Source organism: Cydia splendana, chromosome 22 (genome assembly GCF_910591565.1).
Source record: "Cydia splendana chromosome 22, ilCydSple1.2, whole genome shotgun sequence".
Taxonomy (NCBI): domain Eukaryota; kingdom Metazoa; phylum Arthropoda; class Insecta; order Lepidoptera; family Tortricidae; genus Cydia; species Cydia splendana.
Window position 1 is genome coordinate 6,228,897 of NC_085981.1, and position 18,958 is coordinate 6,247,854.

Sequence of the window (18,958 nt, forward strand, 5' to 3'; positions counted from 1 at the left end):
ATTGGCCCTTTGGACTATAGTTTTACGGTTCCTGTTGTTATGCGTGGTATAGCAGGCGTGGCTCACTCCGCGATTTCGTCCCTTTGCAACAGGTAGCTAAAAGTACATCCGTTCCACACCAATTTTGGTGGCTAGCCATAAGCCGTGCGTGGCGCTGTCGCCACCTAGCGGCCATATCTGTCCTGATCGTAACAGACGCGTTTTATTAGAGAGTGAGTCTTCTGTACCTAGTACTATTATTTATTCTGTGGCTATAGCAGATATTGAGCAGCACAACTAGCACAAGTAGCAAAATAATTAATGCATGACACAAACTATTAACTAATAAGTAACCCCTTACCTTTTACTATAGTAATATTTCTCTCCCTATGGTGCACACTGAGGTATTTCTGTATTGTATTGCACAGTTAGAATTTATAGATGCTGAGCATAGTGGGCATGCCTACGCGATTGCTATCTTAGGTTCACAGTGCTAAACTTTGAGCTAGGATTTATGTTTCGTTCGCCTAGATTTCACTAACGGAGTAGCAAAGACGTGTCGTTTCCCAAGGTGTCACGTTAGACCGGGCCATGCCCGAACCGACGCGTATATATGTCATTTTCTATGACTGCTGTTCGATGATCACGTGGTGCTTTCCATAGAAAACGAAGCGTCGGAAGCTCCGGCCCAGCCCTGGCCCGGTCTAGCGTGAGTCATCCTTTATACAGTCACGTGCAATCATATCTTATAGGGTCACTGCTATAGTTATTAGCCACCACATAGTAATTGGCCACTCCTAACAAATCAGAAAGAAATAAGCCAGTAGAAGCTTATTTTGATTAGTTTGCATTTGAATTTTGGGTTGACATGATGATGATGATGATGTCCTCCCAGACGTATCCGTCGTCGGCGACATCCTGACACGTTTTTTATTTATTTATTATGAGTATTACTTATTATTGAAAGGGTTTTACCTAACTATTACGCGCACGGGCGCGAGCGTGACTTGCAAATCCAAATTTGGTTTTGAAAGTCCAGCAGCACAGAACACAGTAGAGCTGTCCAGATGAGTTGTATGCATGGGTTGACATATTAAGTAGGTAGGTGTTGGGTACCATATTTTGAATTAGTTTCACCAAGATTCTACCCTATCCAGGTGTACTTAACGTACTTTCTAGTTTCCGATTGACGTCTACATAACTTTTATGACCATAATCAAGCTGACTTGAGCTTAACTTTTTGAGTTTTCTGCACATAAAAGTATTTCAAATGCCCTTAATACTAAGTTATAGTCTTTCAAGCCAGTCGCCCACATTTAGTCACGGCATCAAACATAGATTTCAAACAGGCAAAAACGTGTACCTTGAGATAAAGTTCTTCCAATTATCCTAGCATTAAGCTAGACACTATCTAGTGTTAGTTCACGTACACACACATACACACATAACGCCACACCTGTTAATCTTTGCGCAAGCGATCCAGACGCTGAATGGTAATATTTGTACGCACTGTTAGGGTTGACACTCTTGCCGAATCAAACTTGCCCCGGAGACTTCGTGACACACTAGCCACTTCGTCATCATCATAGGCCTTTTCGTCTATTGCAGAAGATTTATGGTGTAACACCGGAGAAACATCGTTTTTGGTGGCTGAATAGACCGATGCGAGACCGACATGGTCTACCACAGGTCTGACAAGAGAAGTTTGCGGAAGCCACCTACATTCCTCATATTCCCGTTATGATACCTCTATTAGCCAACTACCTACTTAACGATGAGGTTGACGCTTCGTACACTCCGAGCTTCGTACCAATCATCCTCATGTTCGAACTTAAAACTGCGGCTTTCCTGTCATACATGAAAATTGTGTCTGAAAACACTCAAGAAATTTTTGTTACGTCCAAACAATTAAAACAAACAAACAAACAAAATGTGAAAATTCCTAAGACTTCGGACCTTATCTTAGTCGGATTTCTACAGTAGGTACTATATAATTAGCAAAAAGAGATATGGATGACCCTGTGTTAAAGAAAGCTTGATGGTTAATAAATAAATATAATAGGGCATTCTTCACATTACCTACTGGCAACCCTTGAGTTATTGTCATTATGAGGCACGTCGAGAAATCGGCAGCATCTGTGCCGCGCCTGCGCAGTCGTGTCATTGTCAATACATATTCCGAAATGCTACGTATACTTAGTGCATTCTTTTCACAGACTTCACAGTATTTATTTATTTATTTATATAACCATTATTGCACAAAAGAAAAACCTTACAGTACAAAAGGCGGACTTTTTTAAATTTTTGGCGTAATCCCCGGGTCGATTTTTTAATTTCGAGCCTTTTTCTCATGCCAAATTGGTTGGCCAAGCTATAATTTAATTATTTTAATTCATCAAAGTTTGATGAATAAGTCGGTATATGTCGCTGAATTGGACACGGAGCTTTGTACATCAGTTCATCACACTAATAATATTTTTATTATGTTTGCATATTTTAAATACATATTTTACACAATTTCATAACACTACATTTAGCTCGCGGCAAGGTTTATGCTAAAAATAATTGACTTTCTTTTATGCAACGGAGCCACGCTGTTTCGTCGCCTAAATAGTGTTTAGTTTTAAGTTTATAAACTAAGTACATATGTATGTTAGTCTGTAAGGTATTTGTAATATGGGCCTTGTTGTCTGATTTCTAAATAAATAAATAAAATACATACCAATATAGCATCGCTCTACGACTTATTTAGGTAGTTATAAGTGAAATCAATAGGTACTTAAAAGGTTTTTTTTATAAAAATGATTTTAAAATTCATATAAAGAGCAAAAGGACTTCAGTGCCAACGTATGTGAACTACATCCTTAATTTATCCTGGAGACAAAACACAATGGCAAAATGCATACAATTTAGTGGTACAGTAGTGTGAGCATAATTCAAACGTGCCCGCGGATAATCCTAGCGCCGTCTGCGAGTTAGCAGCTGCTGCGGACAGCCTTGTCACCCTAAACTTGCTAAACTTGGTGTACCTATTGTACACATACAATACATATTGTGATGTATGGTCACACTTTTGGTTATAGTCTGTCCGCTTTTCTTAAATCTATGGCGAACTTGATCTTAGAAATCGGACAGCTATACTGTAATGCGTGTATACATTTTTAAGTATATTATGATAATTCCTTTTTTCTTCAGCCACCCAGTTGTTGTAATGCGTGCTTTATGAACTTGATATAATTAGCGTAGCTAAGGGAGACCAACTCTTCGAGCCTACAATTTAGTCGCGTTTTTCTACTCACAAAGTCAGCTTGCCAGACTATAATTCAAAATCAAATTACCTATTTATCAAGTTATTAAGCAAATCATTTTCAAATATGCTTCAGTTGTTCACAATTTCTAGCATTACCATCATCTCGCCAAGTAGGTAGGTACTTATAAATAGTCAACGTGGAAAAATACCTCGTATATTTTAAAGAAGCTGTTCACACAGACTGTTAACGGAGCGTCTCAGGTAATAGCTTTTGTTACAACTTTTATAGGTTAAGTAAGCTTCGCGAGACTGTCCCGGCTTACACTTGCGGGTATGCACCGCAATTATGCAAATGCTAGTTGCGCTTAAAAAATAAATAACTGTACAGTTAAATTATTGAGTTTGCAGATCTGGGGTTAAACTTATTTTTGGATATAAACAAATTATAAAATATGTCATGCGGCAGAAAACATAAAATTGACAATGTCTTCTTCTTCTTCGCTGTCGTATCGCTCTTGACAGAGCGGTCGTGGTCACGTTGAGGCGTCCGCGTCGATAGTAGAAGCGGACACAGTCACACAGCTCTTCGCACGATCTCCCGCCATCTCTCCCCGTTGGCAGACGTCTGGCACAGTCAGATACGCGGTTTCCCACTGCGGATTTTATGGTCAGTCCAGCGCATAGGTGATCTGCCGCGCGATCTGGTTCCCTCCACTCTTCCTTGTACGACCAGTCGCTCTATGGAGTCGTTATCTCGGCTGACGTGACAATGAGAGACAGACAATGTCTATCGCCCAGTATTTAGTTCATCGCTTTCACCCTAGCCTAGTTCATTTTAGATTCCATCTCTCAATAGTCCTTAGTGTCCTTACACACTGGGGGGTGCTGCCTCTGCGTGCGTCCTATAAAGGATGACTCACGCTAGACCGGGCCGGGGCCGGGCTGGAGCTTCCGACGCTTCCTTTTCTATGGAAAGCACTACGTGATCACCGATCAGCCGTCGTAGAAAATGACATGTCGGATGCCCCGGCGCGGGCTCGGCCCGGTCTAACGTGACTCATCCTTAACACGGGCAAGGACAGCATCCGCTCGGTGTACCCCTTTCATCATTAAGCGTCAAAAGGGCCTCTTACGTATTGACTTCGGTTCGTTGCGCGCCTCCCAAATGTCCGGAACACTAGTGTTTCGTGCTCATCCAACTTTACCTTGAGACACTTGTTTTACTTTATTCACAGCTCCATTTACTTTAGTACTTACTGATGTTATTCCAAATAGACCGAGCATGACCGAGTCGAGCGGTCAGGCGAAACCCCGGCCCGCCGGCCAAATCCGGCCCGCGAGTCCCGCGACGCGTTCCAATCCGGCCCGCCGACACCCAAAGCGAGTGTCCATTGTCCGGCCCACGGGAGCCAGGCTCCAAGAGTTCTGCATTTATTGAGAGTGGAACTGTTCCTAACAGCAGCAACCAGACACCCTTCCCCGGCGCAAAAACCGACGGTGGCCCGCTCGAAAGTTTCTAAGGCGCAATATGGCCCTCAGCTAAAAAAGTTTGCAGACATCTGCTGTATATTATTACAATAATTAGTAAAACTAATCCATTTTCCCAATTTTTACTTAAATTTGAAAACTTGGAAAAATCCAGAAGTTGATGATTTTTAGTATGTGATTTTAGACGTTTTTTTCGGGGTTTGTAATAATCTTATATTTAAAAACTTTATCAAAGGTATATAACAAATAGTGTACCTTTCTGATGGTAGTAAAATTTTTCATATACCTATCTCTTACTGAAAAGCAACTTCTAACATTGATTTGGCTGTGAAAATCGATGTTATAATTTTTTTTACTATTTTTCCCATCATCGTCAAACAATTACGTAACACATATATTAATTTCCGGAAAAAAAAATATGGTATAGTTTACTTTAAGGATGAATCACATGTGTGTTATGATTTAAAATATGCTTGATAGATATGTTCGTTTTTTTAGCATTAGAAAGAACTTCGCAGAAGTAAGCTTGTGGTTCCAAATCCGGCACTTTTAGCGGTAATAATTTGAAGTAAATTATATGTATTGACCATGCTACATTAAATAATTCAACAATTATTAACAATTAAAGAGCCTGATAAAAATTGCACGCTTGCTTCTGTGGAGTTCTTTCTAATGCTAAAAAAAACGAACTAGTAGACCACCTTATTAGATAATATTGGTTTTTCGGAGCATTCGATTCACCTGCACTTCGTAAGCAATACGAACACGGCCTGACTTCGCGAAGACATCATTAGTGCTGTCTCTTCCACTCTCGCCCGTGACAGGATCGAGTGAAAGAAACAGATTGTATATTTAAGTTTCGTTGGGGCTTGTGTCTGATGCAGACTTCTTTTGTTCAGTTTTCAGCAACAATGAATTTGTGTTTCTTTGATCTTATACATACTTGGAAATCGGAAATATAATAGTTGGTGTTTTATACCATATATAAACAAGCATATAAAACCAGATAGTGAGAGGATAACGTAGCCTATTTCAGGAGCGCAATATGCACATTACCGACCTTTTAGGAACTTTTTTGAATTGTAATTTTGCATTGTAATTTTGATACAATCCAAAATTTCCACGGTATTGATAGTTTTGCAGTTGTTTTTCTGACATTCAAAGTTGAATAATATATGTTTTTGTCAGTCTCCGCCTCAGGTCAAGTGGACGAAAACTAGCGCAATGGCCCTAATTCGTTTACATAGTTACACTTTCCACATTTACAATATGAGTCGAATTGGTTTGTAACGAGATTGTAATGCTAACACCAAACATATACCATTAAACGTAGATCTAGGGACCCCCAGCAAGAATCTCCATTACCTAATACCAACTGGCGACTGAAGTCATAATGCCATCTCTTTCACTCTTGGTTGGTCTTTATAAGAGAAAAGGAGATAGCATTTTAAAATAGCACCAATAGCGCGTACGTGCTGTTCCAAGTTTGAAGTTTGCACAAACGTATCCGTCGCCTGACCTACTTTTATAATTCCCGCCAAATTGTTACCGGCTTACTCCCGTGATGGTGGCTGATTTGAATGCCTTAAGGATGACTCGCGCTAGACTGGGCCGGGACCGGACCGAGGCGTCCGATACGTCATTTTCTATGACGGCTGATGATCACGTGGTGCCCCGGCCCGGTCTAGCGTGAGTTATCCTTTACACGTGGTTTTGGGGTAAAAGGTAAATACTCCATCCCGTGGTATTGTATTTATAGGTTACACAGGGTGATTTTATTATGTCCGACCTGAAATGAATATGTAGGTCATACTGAACCTTCTACTATGGAACTAACGCCAAAATTGCGAAAAAATCTGCTGTTCCGTAGAAAACATAGACTAATTTTTTGCGTATTCAAGGTTGGCTCCATGGTAAAACTTGTTCAGTATGACCCCGGCAGCTGATAATATTCACCCCTCAGAGTATGGCCAAGGTCAGACATAAAAAAAATATTAAATTACTCTGTGTAACGCGCCGAACAGCGATCTCTCAACATTAAATAAATAATAAAATAATATTTCCATTTTGATCCCCCCTATGTTTAAAGAGTCTTTGCCAGGTCTATCCTTAACTTAACTTAAAAATTGTACTTACTAAATAAACCGCGATTCTTACATTTTGCGTGCATACAATGCGCGCAGCAAAAAGTCATGTACGTAGGTATAAGGGAAGAATTAACACACACAATAAATTCACAATAACTTATTTTAATAGAAATGTACTTAAAAAGGAAAAATTTATTATTTCGCACATTACCGCAAAGCACCCCACCGACTCTTCTGTCCGCCATGACAGAAGTTGGTTCCACATTCAAATCACAAGTTTTCCACCGAGCGCCGAACGTACCTACACATCTTGTGTTCCAAATTTGAAATTCAATTCTTGCGCTTAACGGCTGCATTTTGAGCGTTCACAGATAATTTTCTTTGGAAGTTGTTAATGAGATTTGGAGATGTTATGGATAATAGTACATTATTGTCGAGGCTCGGAAGTAGCTACTTGCAGGCTGAGGATTCGTTTTAAACGGACAACCTTGGGAGTCCGTTTAATTGAATCCGAAGCCAGCAAGTAGCCTTCCAGCCGAGTCATATATAGTGCTTTTCTCAAAAATGGTGCAAGAAATATAAATATCATAGAAATATTTTACAAAAGCAACTTTCTTACGTATATATTTTCACAGAAAAAAGTAGAAACAATTGAAAAAATTAGCTTTGCCGCCTTTTTATTTTTTTAATAAAAAATAGAAGTGTATTTTTCTGCCGAAAATACGCCAACCTATTTGAGACAGCTAAATAGTCGCGGTACTAATCATCTGTTTGACTGTTTAATGGGCCTGTGCCTTCATTTGATATGGCCATTTCAACTTTTAAAAAGTTTGGAACTCGACAAATAATGGAATTTGTATGCAACATTGCAGTCCCAAAATCGAGACTGCAATGTTTTTAACTTTTTAATTTTTGACTGACCATAAACTACGCGCTTCGCAACCTATTTTTTAAACGGCAAAGTCGACTTTGCCGTCCATTTTTGAGAAAAATACGTTGACTTGGGAGGAACACAAAGCGAATGTACCTATAATATGTATAAGTATCTTAGTAAAATATGTGAAATCAAATAAGGATACCGGAAAGATATACAGTAGGTATTACAAGACAGGACTATAGTCTGTATCTTTAGGTATTGAAATAAAAGTAAACAAACAATTTGTACATTTTCGGGTAGTTACAACATTTATTGGTTAACCGACCAATTACAATACCGCCTGGATCAGTCACTGAACGACCTGACTTTAACCTACATTATTTGATCGTGTAATGTTGTCATCTAATCTCCTTAAGCCAGTTGAGGGTAGATTTTGTTTACTTTTATTTAAATACCTAAAGGTACAGAGTATAAGTAAAGTCCATCTAAACTAACTTTGCACCGACTTCAATAGGACAGAGTGAGGTAGTGTCATTACAAACGTATTTTCATAGAAATTGCGTGCGGAGTTAATTTGGTCCGACTCTACCTAGGTACGCATAAATAATTTTGTAGTTTGATCTTTTTCTATATTTCATTGAACAAACTACCAAAACTGTACTAAAAACAAATTATTTTCTAGATTATTTTCAACCAAATGAGAATTTCCACGATATCGAAATCAGTATTTAAGATAAAAGTGTTTAAAAAGTTAACCCGTAAATGCACCACCATATAAAGTTAAAAAGTAGTTGCTCCGAGCCATATTGCCTCTATTACTCGACGCTTAACATAATCCAGATTCTTTCAACTCACTTAGCTGTAACTAGACTATAAAAGACCATTACGGTTAACATCCAAACTTTTACCTCAGAAATGAACTTATTATGAACTCTACTTGTAGAATATAGAATAAGAATAACAGTCACGACACTTTGACTCAAAAACGCCCTAGATATAAAGCCTGACCAGGCGGCTTAGCACGATCGCGTTTTTATCCCTTGTCACCATGCCTGTCACGTTCTAACAAGTCCGTAAGTGCGAAAGGGACGCGCATAGTGATAGACGATAAAAATGGAACCGTGCTGCGCCCACAGGAATATATGATCACGCGCCATTTTGCGGAATTTCACTGGAACTATTTTTTTCATACTGTACTGAACTGTCACCCTTATACATGAGAATAACAGCGCCCTCTTGACAATGATCATATATTAATTAATTGGGATAATTTAAACTACCTAGATCAGCCATTCTCAAAGTGTGTTTGTTCCGCGGAACCCTAGGGTTCCGCAAAGCCTCTGTTGGGGTTCCGCGAAAATACTTGTAATAATAAGAAAAAAAAACAGCTGTTCTATAGGTGTATATCTGGTCCACAGTGACGAACGGAATTTTTTAATTTGGGGTTCCGACAAATATTTCGCTTTCCAAAAGGGTTCCGTCACCAAAAAAGTTTGAGAACCGCTGACCTAGATAATCGAAATATCTTCCATGGTTTATATTATTAACTAGAGTGCCACTGCCATATAGTCATAGTCATAGTCATTTATTTGATAAAACCGATTTACATTTTATATAATGTAAAACATGGAAGATATTTCAATTAGTTTTAGTTATCCCGCCGTCTAAATTGCCCCCTGCACCTTAACAAAAAATTTACATGCTCAGCGAGCGGCCGTGAACGTTACTTTTGGAAAATGCTTACGAAAAAAAAGTCGAAACATGTCCCCAGTTTATTATGTGAATGCAATCAAATAATGCAGACTCAATCGTTGTTATTAGTACAAGGTTCTGCGCAAATTCATCGTAAATCAGCCGGCGTATTATGGATGGATTTATCCACGTGGTAAAATATCTGTCACTTTTTAACACTGTGGGATAGAAAGTGACGGACACCGTTTTATCACGCTGTCACGTAGACAAAAACGACCATCATATCCGTACAGATTGCTATAAACGCGTTTTTTTACGGTAATAAATACAAACGGTTTGCTTTTGATTAAAAGTAAGTAAGTAAGTAGTAGTTTTGATACAGTATGGGGTTCTTCAAAAAAGGAGTGTACAGGTTTTTAAAAGGTCGGCAACGCGCATGTAGCACCTCTGGAGTTGCAGGCGTCCATAGGCTACGGTGACTGCTTACCATTAGGCGGGCCGTATGCTTGTTTGCCACCGATGTGGTATAAAAAAAAACGGAGTGTTATTTTGCTAAGTGAACTTTCTTCTTCCTTAGGTCTACATTTTAATGCTCGCCAAGTAATAGGCATGAAGACACTCAAGATAACAATCTATATCTCCTGTATTAAGTCCTGCGGGCTCAGCACGGTTCCATTTTTATCGACTATCACTATGCGCGTCCCTTTCGCACTTACATACTTGTTAGAACGTGACAGGCATGGTGACAAGGGATAAAAACGCGACCGTGCTAAGCCGCCTGGTTTAATTATATGTAATTTAAAAGCGATTTCATTTGCGTTAAGTGGTTCTTTGTTTTCACATTTACAACAATATCATCAACAACGTATCTTTAACTATAAAACTCCCATGAGACTCTGGACCATATTCAAATTATTATCGGGTTACACACATAGGTATTATTAAGGCGCCGTTATACGCGCCACCAGCATGTGCATCCGAGGCACACGCCACCGCTACTTATAACTCCACTGACAGGTGGCTTGGGTTCGACGATGGTGCCGCCCTTCCACACATCGAATGAAACCCCTTTTCTACCCAAAAAAAGACTAACTTATATTAAATTATTAAGTCGAATAAACGCCAGACATGTTTTGATCCATTTTGAGGATATTCGGTAAGTACAAGTCGCGCTCTCGATCCCCGAACGTCTTCAAAAAGGGTTTATTCGACTTAATAATACGTGAGTAACCCGTTTCAAATTATTTTAATATTTCAACAACATCGTCTTGACAGCAAAGTATTTGGTTGGTTAGATAATTTTTAGTATAAATAAGTAGGTAGCTATGTTCAGAATCAGCTTTCAGTTTTGGTCCGAACCGTTACCTATAAGTATTCTTTTATTAAAACTTTTTGCCCGATATCATCTGACTGCCACAACCATACCAAGTTCTAGGTCAGGATTGACACCTTTTCCACAACGACGTAAGTGCCTTTTTCTACAACAAACATACGCCATACCCCACCGAACCTTTTTAGTACAGTCAGCACAAGTTTCACGCCGTAATACGGAAGTTTGTCCCGGAAAGTAAATAAATCTGTCCCCTGGACGAACCCTTCTGAGATAAGGTGATAACAGGAACTCAATTTAACTTGAGAGAGGCCCCACTGACGGACAATGCGTACAATTGTTCTTAAAACCTGTGAAACTAAATTCAATCCTATGCCTATAGAGTTATGGTTGAAAATGCTGTTTACCAATTATCATGAGAGGTATGTAATGAACTTAGTTTTAAATAAGTAAACAGGGTTTGTGTAAAGATTTGGTTGACGTTTGTAAATCATTGATATGGTTGGGAGTTTTGCTTAAGAAGTCAAGACAAGGTTTACTTTTTTCATTTTCAAAGTTATAGTTTTATGAAGTGAAAGCCGTCTTATTTGTTTAATTTAATTGATCTTATTAATATGGAAAAAAAACAGTGTTTTATGGTAACAAAATAAGTATGAAGGTTTTAAACTTGTCCTTTATATGGTCCGTCTAGTGATTTATTATGTCATAGTTTTCATACTTGTCACAGTTGTTATAATTATCAACATAGGTAATATTCTAATAATGTAAATAAAATGATTAGACGCATGGTCAAATGCCGAATTTATTATTATTATTGTCGAAGACACTTAATAGTTATATAGTGAATAGTATCAGGCGTTACTTTGCGGAAATCCATACTAATTAAAACCAAAATATTACTTTGCTAATCCGCGAAAAGATAACGTGCTAGTCAATCAGTGCTAACCCGTTATACTTACTTGCGTATTTTTACATGCAATTAATATTCCCACCCTCCCACCGCAAAAATAAATACGCAAATAAATATAACAAACCACCACCAAAAGAATAAACCTCGACACGTGTTTCGGTTCTGTCTCGCTGTAAGTTTAATTTATCAAAATTAAATTATAAGAGTATGTTATTTATTTAGTTTTTACCATAAGGAATACGAATTTGATACTAATTTGTTATAAAAACATTTTAATTTCAAGTTTTATTACCTGTATGTCACGTGACTGAAAACGCACAACTCATTAATTACGTCACACGTTTAGGGGGAGGGAGGGGTCAAGAAAATGTGACATGTTGTGACATGGGGGAGGGGGGAGTCACAAACATTGTGACGTCACTTTAACTTCATCAGTAACCGAAAATTGATTTATATTTTTTTATTCGCTGTACAGTTAAATAATGAGTTTTTGGAAGTAACTTTCTTTCCTAATTGGTTTTGTGTTATAAAATTACTAATATTTCTTTTACCAAAAATATTTTTTCATTAAAAAAAATAATGCCGAGTTACTATTACCGATTTCGTTGAAAACAAAATTGCCTAAAATTTGACGTCACACCAGGTGGGGAGGGATTTGCAAAATGTGACCAAGTGTGACAAGGAGGGGGGAGGGGTCAAAAAACCTAGAAATTCGTGTGACGTAATTAATGGATGATCCCTAACTCACAAAAGCGAAAAGTTAGCATTGCACATTTGACGTTTCTTTGTAACGGCACTGCTATTATGACGTCACAACGTCACAATAATGGCGGCTGTCTTTTCGGCGTTGACATTTATCGTATAAATTTTCAAAAAAAAACTTTACATATAGCGATACAATTTTCAAGAAATAAAAATACCAGTTGGCTATCGAAGTTAAACGAACATTTACAAATACGAATATTTAACAAAACATGTAAAATAGTCTAGGTATTCTATAAAATGGATCGTATATCGTATCGTACTGTTGAGGATCTCTAACCGGCCTCTATAATCGCCCGGTCGCGTTATAAAGATGTCAATGTTAAATAGTTTCTAAAATAATAACGCCCACGACTTATGGTGATGGATGTAACAGCAACGCGTTATGCAAAAACGATATTAACGTCGGGACACAGATTATGTGCGTGATTCCAACTTTAAGATACGTCATTAATAGATCTAGAAACGATATGGATTAGATATGTCAGTGTCAAATATGACGTTTCTTCAAACAAAAACGTCACTTTTGACACTGACACATCTAATCCATATCGTTTGTAGATCTATTCATTGACGTATTTTAAAGTTCGAATCGGGCCGTATGTAAGGCGTTCAAAGGGTTAATTAATACACTCACAACTTCACTCATCGCTAAGGTATATCTCGTTTTTATATCCCTGATCCCAAAATGACAATTTGATTATACCAATTTGTCCAATCGATGGCATTTTAGTACAAAAAAGCCAATCGAACATTTTGGTAAGTATATGGGCAAAGATAATATAGTGTATAGAGACGGATTTTCAAAGTAAACTGTGTAGCCACTGTTTACTTTGACAATCCAATGACTTTGTCAATTTACTGCCATCTTTCGACAGAAGATAAAACTGTTAGAACGCCGTTTGACTTTGATTCTTATTCTTTCCCTGATATGTGTTAGTTAACTTATTGAAGTAATATTAATATTAACGCCATATACTCGACTTTAGACCAAAGGTATGGTGCAATTTTTTCGAGCGATGGCGCCATAACCATCAGCCTACGTCTACTACTATGTACTGTAGCTACATAATGTACCCTGGCTCTCTATATCAAATTCTCTTTGATATGGGTTATAAAAAATACAACATTCACGCATTTGCGCGAGCGTGTTCGTTGTGATTATTACCTAGAAGGTATTATAAGTACATTGAAATATTTATACATTCATTAACATGCAAGTAATGACCAACAAACGTCAAAGTTATATTTATAGTGAAATTAGTGAGCGAAATCACAGGTCGAGTGTTAAATCCAGGCTAATCGTTGCTAATGCGCGGCACAAGGCGGGGCTAGCTGCCGGTAATTTACCTATAATCGAGGCTATGGTAAGAATTCTGGAAATATTACAGACTAGATTTTTCCCGCGACTTTATCTGCGTAGAACGCGTTACTTGCTCTATCCCGTCAGACACTCAAAGGGAAACTTCCGGGATAAAAAGTATCCTATAGGTACATTAGGTACTTAGATAGTTGGGCAGTCTCGGTTATGTAGGTAAGTAGGTAGGTAGGTACACTATAGGCAACTATAGGTGAACCAAATTGTATACCAAAATTAATTCAGATTTCTGAAAAAGTTCCGTTGTTGTACGAGCCGGAATTCACAACCCATGATTTTTGAATCTATAAATCGCTCACCTTACCGATTCTCTTACGTAGGTACATATTTTTTTACTATTATTATAATAAAATATTTCTATGAAAAATAAGCATTGGAATACAATATCAAGTGAATGAGATATGGCGCCAGTTATCATTAAAATCCCCGTAACAGCTAAAATCCGCATAAATGTAACATATATAGTAACAGCACCAGTCATGGGACATTTAAGAGGAAATTAGGAGTATTTATGATATTTCCCTTGTACATGTAAATGGTCTTCCGCTTAGCGTGTTAAAAGATGAAAGTCCTATCCGCCTTTCATGTTTTAGGCGTGTTGTATCAAAGATACTGCAATGAGTTTCCACATAATTAACAAATTAAAACTATGCTTTTTTTCTCCAGTCATGGACACCAAAGCTCCAGTAATGGGCCCCCGGTAATGGACGTGGATCCAGTATTGGGCCCCCTATAATGGACATTGCTCTATCAGTATAAAATTTTGAAATGGGGAATAAGTTATGGCAAAAAAATAAATTTTTGGTATAAGCTTTTATCGCTGAATGTATTTTTCTTTCCACAGCCAATTATTATTGTATTAGATTCATCGAGACAATTATAATATACCCAAACACAATTAGTTAGGGTTTATTGCGATAAAGTTCCCATGGCCACCTCTTGTCTCCATCATCAGATCAAGTCCATGTTATCATAATATTGCATTATCATCCGATTTGCATACTTAATTACGTACTTACACAAAATTTCAACTGAATCGGAAATCGAAAAGTGGGTCAAATTCAGCTACCAAGATTTGACCCACACTAACTAACAAGGCAAGTTAAATAAAAGTTTGGAAAAACGATATTAATTTATCCTAAGTCCGAGAATACCCCCTGGTTGACATATTTCGTAACTACATTTTACTTCTGTATTGTTTAAAACATGAAATTATGGCATGGCAAGCATCATTATGTCAATTGTCCCATCATAGGAGGTATGCAGTTTTACAGCTCCTATAATGGGATTGGGCCAAATACCACTATTTTTTTTACATCTGTGGAGTCACAACATAGTGTGTTGTATACCTTATCTCATGGTAAATGCAATTAACAAAACACATTCTAGTTTTCATCAAGTATTAATTAATTAAAATTTAATAAATTAACTCACCTCTCTTAGCGAAGTTGTTAAGAATTTTTAGTGATATTTTTTTTCAGTGGCACGACAACTTTTGGGTTGACGCACATTTCTTAAAAAATAACCGAATTTAATAAAAATTCAAATGTAATCAGCTCTAGGACTCTTATTTATGATAAAAATATATCCAGTGTTTATAAACTACTTTTATATACTTATTTTAGAGGAATTGTGTTTTTTTGTCCCATTACTGGTTCCGTGTCCATTATAGGGTATACTACTATAAAGCACTAACCGCAAACCAGTGCGGATTACCGCCATAATAACAAGTTTCATAAGCTCTTCCCCATTATACGCAGATATATGACTGTATTTTATACCCACAGTTATTTTGCAACGGAATTAATCACAAGCCTTAGTACGACTTATGTGTTAGTGCACAGAGGACGCGATAAAGTCAGTACGGCCGTGTCGGATACATCAATTTAAATCCGAATACAAACTTTTATCTATACATATAATAAAGCTGAAGACGGTCGAAAGTCTGTACATGGAAGATATTTGAAAAAAAGTTGGCTGGGGATACTTAGAATTGATAACAGAACACGTTCCAACAGTTTTTAGAATTTTTGTCTGTTTGTCTGTTTATCTGTTTATCTGTTTGTCTGTTTATTTGAACGTGCATCACGTGAAAACGGCTGAACGGATTTTGATGAAAACTTTACTAATCTGTCGAGAAAATCCCCGGCCAGGTTATAGGCTATAAAAATTCAACCCCTAAAAGGGGGGGTAGCCACAACACTCGATTGACTTAAGTTTGCCCCTGAATCGTATGGCGCTACTTAGGAAGGAGGGGCAAACTTTTTTCAAATATGTGTTAACACTATAGAGTACCCTGGTAAACTAAAAAATTGTCGCGCTCGCTTCGCTCGCGTTTTCAATAACTTTCTAAGATATGATAAATGTGACATTCGGGTGGCGACTGCAGCAGCATTAGGTACTCTGTTGCAATGTTACTGCTGCAGCACTGTCAATTTTCGTGATAAAATGATGTGACTGATTTCCATACTTAAAGTAAAAATGTACAACTGTCTATCAAATTGCGTTTTTTTATATCGAAATATTGTCGCGCTCGCTTCGCTCGCGTTTTCAATAACTTTCTAAGATATGATAAATGTGACATTCGGGTGGCGACTGCAGCAGCATTAGGTACTCTGTTGCAACGTTACTGCTGCAGCACTGTCAATTTTCGTGATAAAATGATGTGACTGATTTCCATACTTAAAGTAAAAATGTACAACTGTCTATCAAATTGCGTTTTTTTATATCGAAAAATTGTCGCGCTCGCTTCGCTCGCGTTTTCAATAACTTTCTACGATATGATAAAGGTGACATTCGGGTGGCGACTGCAGCAGCATTAGGTACTCTGTTGCAACGTTACTGCTGCGGCACTGTCAATTTTCGTGATAAAATGATGTGACTGATTTCCATACTAAAAGTAAAAATGTACAACTGTCTATCAAAATGCGTTTTTTATACCGAAAAATTTTCGCGCTCGCTTCGCTCGCGTTTTCAATAACTTTATAAGATATGATAAACGTGACATTCGGTTGGCGACTGCAGCAGCATTACTCTGCTGCAACGTTACTGCTGCAGCACTGTCAATTTTCGTGATAAAATGATGTGACTGATTTCCACACTAAAACCAAAAATGTACAACTGTCTATCAAATTGCGTTTTTTTATATCGAAAAATTGTCGCGCTCGCTTCGCTCGCGTTTTCAATAACTTTCTAAGATATGATAAAGGTGACATTCGGGTGGCGACTGCAGCAGCATTAGGTACTCTGTTGCAACGTTACTGCTGCGGCACTGTCAATTTTTGTGATAAAATGATGTGACTGATTTCCATACTAAAAGTAAAAATGTACAACTGTCTATCAAAATGCGTTTTTTATATCGAAAAATTTTCGCGCTCGCTTCGCTCGCGTTTTCAATAACTTTCTAACATATGATAAAGGTAACATTCAATTTTCGTGATATAATGATATGACTGATTTCCATACTAAATGTAAAAATGTACAACTGTCTATCCAATTAGGTTTTTTTATATCGAAAAATTGTCGCGCTCGCTTCGCTCGCCTTTTCAATAACTTACTAAGATATGATAAAGGTGACATTCGGGTGAGGACTGCAGCAGCATTACTCTGTTGCAACGTTACTGCTGCAGCACTGTCAACTTTCGTGATAAAATGATGTGACTGATTTCCAAACTAAAAGTAAAAATGTACAACTGTCTATCTAATTGCGTTTTTATATCGAAATATTTTCGCGCTCGCTTCGCTCGCGTTTTCAGTAACATTCTAAGATGTTCATGATAAAGGTGACATTTGGGTCATTAGGTACTCTGTGGCAACGTTACTGCTGCGGCACTGTCAATTTTCGTGATAAAATGATGTGACTTTCTCAGCTGAAATGCAGCAATGAACGCCACTCAATTTACCAAAAAAAAAAATAATCTTGATGACCCTAGGGAGAGGGGGCACCATGGTCTAGAAATACTTAGGGCATCAAAATATCTTAATCCGGCACTGGTCGTTTGCGGAGTCAAACGATTTGGGACTCGCATTTTATATGCATTACCATGCCTTCCCGAAAAAAAACGAATCATTCGCGAAAGTCTCGCAACGCATTGAGGTTACAAACGGCACGCGGTCTTCCTCAGGAGTCTGAAGAAGACCACGGTGAGTGGCGCTCTAGCCAGGCAGGCCGCTTCGCTTTCGCTCGCGCGCGTATACCTTACAGGGGGCGTAGCCGAATTACATTCGCTCCGTATCGATTCGATCTCTACGATCGCAAGCGACTGGTCGATAATGTTTACAATAACCTAGCCAAGAGGCAATCTTTTTAGTTAACGCTCATTCTACGCGCCAAGTCGGTAAAAATTAATTTTTGTCTGTGGTTCTCGTTCAAAACCGTCAAGAAACATCATCTGTCAGCTGTCAAGAGTATCAAGTGAACAGCGAATCTAATTTTGGAGAAAATAATTGTTTTATCGGTAAGCAAATTAAATATTTTGGTATTTGTTTAACTTAGTTTATCACAATTTCGTGATAAAATAACTCTATATAGTGTAATATTTGAAGAGTGCGTTGTTAATTGCATATAATTTTGACCTAAAGTTTAACAATTTCAGACAGCCGTCGTCCCCGCAGCCCCAACCAAGGCGGCGACGCAGCCAGAGCGGGCAAGAGCGGCTCCGCGGGCTCTTCTTCCACGCTGAGAAGTTCTCGCCAAGTTGGCACGTACAGTCAGAGCTGCCGCTGCAATGACGCCTTCATGGCAGTTACCAGTGCTAAGGACGTGCACTGCTGGCTTACTTGACCAGAAGAGACAATACTTTAAGCGTTAGTATTGATTCAAACCGTGAAGTGATATTGTGGACAGGTTTGCCCAAATCAGTGTAACCTCAGTGAACTCATTTACTTCATAGACTTCAAACATTTTCGAAATTATCAAAAGTCAAGCGGACATTGAATACATAGATGTTATGCATTAGATTTATCTATTAAGATCGCCGAGGACAGGAACACTTGGAAAAGCATGGTACATCGCGCAGGAAACTCTTCAAACTAGACACGACCTTCAGCAATGAAGACGCCGACTAAGAAGATGCATTAGATAAGATAAAAGCTGCCTGTGAAACCAAAACTAATAAATCATACTTAGTGTTACTTAATATTATTTTTTTATTACCTACCTGTCTTTGATTTTTGTTTACTCAGTAATAGAAATACCTAAGTGAG

The 18,958-nt window shown here is 38.1% G+C and overlaps 1 long non-coding RNA gene across 1 annotated transcript in view; it reads right to left on the bottom strand.

Moving 5' to 3' along the window:
• The window catches only part of LOC134801532 (uncharacterized), a 222,559-nt gene extending 210,805 nt beyond the window's left edge, over window positions 1-11,754 (bottom strand). The window contains exon 1 of the long non-coding RNA XR_010145678.1: window positions 11,677-11,754. This is a non-coding gene — a long non-coding RNA (uncharacterized LOC134801532). The remainder of the gene's footprint in view (window positions 1-11,676) is intronic.
• Between the last annotated feature and the right edge of the window lie 7,204 nt (window positions 11,755-18,958).